This window comes from Corvus kubaryi, unplaced genomic scaffold, assembly GCF_017639235.1.
Source record: "Corvus kubaryi isolate FWS band 111438036 unplaced genomic scaffold, C.kubaryi_AGA036_p1.0 37300, whole genome shotgun sequence".
Classification (NCBI taxonomy): Eukaryota; Metazoa; Chordata; class Aves; order Passeriformes; family Corvidae; genus Corvus; species Corvus kubaryi.
In genome coordinates, this window is record NW_024581093.1 from 7913935 (window position 1) to 7916852 (window position 2918).

Genomic DNA, 2918 nt, shown 5'->3' on the forward strand with positions numbered 1-2918 from the left:
GCCCCGCCCCGCCCCGCCCCGCTGCGCTCCGCGGGGTCCCGGCCCGGGCGGCGCCCGAGAGGAACGGGCGGCAGTGGCCGCACTTCCCAGCCGCCCCGCGGAGAGGCGGTGGCTTCGCTCCGGGGACAGCCGGGAGGTGTAGTCCCGGCGCTTGTGGAGCGAGCAGAGCGCCGGCTCGCTTGGGCGGTGCCGGGAGCCGTGCGAGGGCTGATCGCGGTAGCCGCAGCGCCGCTGCCCGGCCGTGAGCCCCCCCCGGGAGAGGGCATGGAACCACCGCCCGCCGAGCGGGGAGCTCCGCCCGCCCGGAGTCCCGCGGGGCCGCGGCTGCCCCGCACCGGGGTGTTGGCACTGCGGCGCTGCGCTTGGTGTAGAGACTTTCCAAAATGTTTGATTCTGTCCTTTTTGGGGTTTTTTGGTGGGGGGAGAAAAAACTTCTTTTTATTACAGTAAAGCACAAAATCTGCTACTCTGCAGCCTATATAAGACAAATTGAATGTATGCTATCTTGAAAATGAATTGCATATCTGAACCTTAAGCATTAGTTTAAAAAAAAGAAAAGTAAAGAAGAAAAGCCAAGTCGCTGAATATAAGAAGTACTGTATTTCTATTCAGACTGGAGAGCCTCTAAGAACAGGGGAACTGATGTACATCACATCAACTTGATTTTAAACACTTGCCTTACTGCTCCCAGCAATTGCGTTTCTGGCTCTTTTTCTGGTTTAATGTGGGGAGCATTTCCAAAATGTTTGACTTCCCTTTTTTGTTAGGTTTTTTTGGGGAGAAAAAACAGTGATGGTATAGTTCTTATATACGTCTTTGAGAGAGTCCTGAAAGCTGTGCTGCCTCCCTTCCTCCCACCAGGATTCAGAAGATAGAAGATACATGTGAGCAGCTAAATAGAGTCAGGCCTGCCTCATCAAAAGCAAAACACTGCAGAAAATATAGCCAAAAAAGCCTGTAATCCAGTTGCAGATGGCTTTTAGAAAGGCATCTCTGATACCTATGTTTATACGGGCCTTTCCATGTAGTTACACAGCATTTTCTGAACCAGGGTGTGTTATTAGTTAACTTACAAATGAACTGGTACAGTATTTCCAGGCATTTTCTATTTACTTGCTCATCAAAAGAAAAAGTCATTATTTAGTGTAGTTTTAAATTAGAAGTCCATTTACTCTTTTGCTAATGTCTACAAGAGAAGAACCTTTCAAGTGTTATTTAAAAAAAAAAGAAATAGTTAACAAGTAAATTTAGAAGTTTGGGCCCTATTCCATAGCATGTTGAATTATGTGGCATTGAAAGATGCTGAAGGCTTGTGTGGAGGATCCAGTATGTTCGAACTGCATGAAGGTCCCTGCTTTTGATGCTTTGAAATCCTGTTGTCCAAGCATTTCCCTCATCTAGGAGAAGGTTTTTAGCAACTGTACTGCCAGCTTTCAAGCAATATGACAGAAATCTGGGGCAGCCAAATAAACTGAGCAGTATGTTTTATTTATACTGTGCTAGCAAAGCCTCCCTTTGGGTTGTCTTCATCCCTATGTGGTTTATTCTAAATCAGAGATGCAGAAGTTAGGTTTACTGCTTTTTATTCAATGGGTAGATATTATAATGATTTCTTGCCCACTTTTGGGTGCTTTCTTGGATAGTTCTTAAATGTAATAGGTTTCCCAGACAGCAACTGGAATCACACACTCACACCCTACTGAGCAAGATCACTTCTGCAGCCATTCTGAAAAGATGAGAAGTTGACATGATGTTATATTTTGCATAGTGGTTCATGGATTTAATGTACTGTCAGATTTGTTGTAACGGATGCCTGATATGATATGACATTCTGTGCCACCAGCCTGCTAACCTGATCACAGCATAAATCTTTGGAATATATACAGCTGTTTGATAATTATTCTCATCTTTGCTGCATGCTGACTGCTAAATTGCTTCCTGAAGTACCTTCCCCAGTGTTTTCACAAGACTCACTCAGATCAGAATTACGTATTCTCAGTTCCCTACCTTGCTGAACTTTTCAGCATTAAAAGGTTGTAGCAAAGTATAGTAGATAAGTTTAAAACAGCATTTACCTTATTACAACTTTTGTTTGACAGAAACACACTGTAGATGGGGAAAGTATTTATGAAACTATTATGGCAAATGCTTCACTTTGAATAATGACTCTTGAGATTTTTCAAAACGTGGGTTAAATGTAGTAAAGAACAAATTACAGAAAACAATTTCTTCCATTCGGCATCTCCTTCACATTCAAGTAACAATAGAATGTACTTCCTCAAGGCTGGGGCTTTAGTGTGCAGTTGGGGCTCCCTCTCCAGAAGGCTGCCTGAGACTGTCTGAGGCAGTGGGAACATGCCCTGCCAAAGAGCCTGGCTTAGATAAACACAAGGCCTGAGGAAAACTTTCAGGAGGGTAAGTAGCTATAGGGCACTCCCAAGTTACAAGACCACAAGTAAGCAAACCTTTTAGTGCTAATGTGGAGGACAGCCACCACTACTCCCTGCTCATTGCTCTTTGTTTCCCCACCCCATCAATCTTAATGAAACCAAGTTTGTTCCTTTGTTAGCTGAAAGGGTCCTGCTAAACCACTAACCATTTTCTGCTTTGCAAAGAAGAGAAATATAAATATAGACACATTCAGAATGCTTTCAAAATAGTTGTGAATAATCTAAATATATTAATTCAAACAGTAGCACAGTTCAAATTATCTTTAATTAAAGGACTTAGTCACTGAAACAATTCCATGCAAGTTGCTCTAATACATGGTAACTTAGTTAATCAAAAGCTCACATCGTTCCTACTCTCCTGTTTCATACCCCCAGTTCTGTGCTATAACTTCCTGGGCACCAAGAGAGAAGAGCAAACATTGCTTTGCTTCCAGGCTGTCATGGAAGTTCCTGAGAACTACCTTTGAA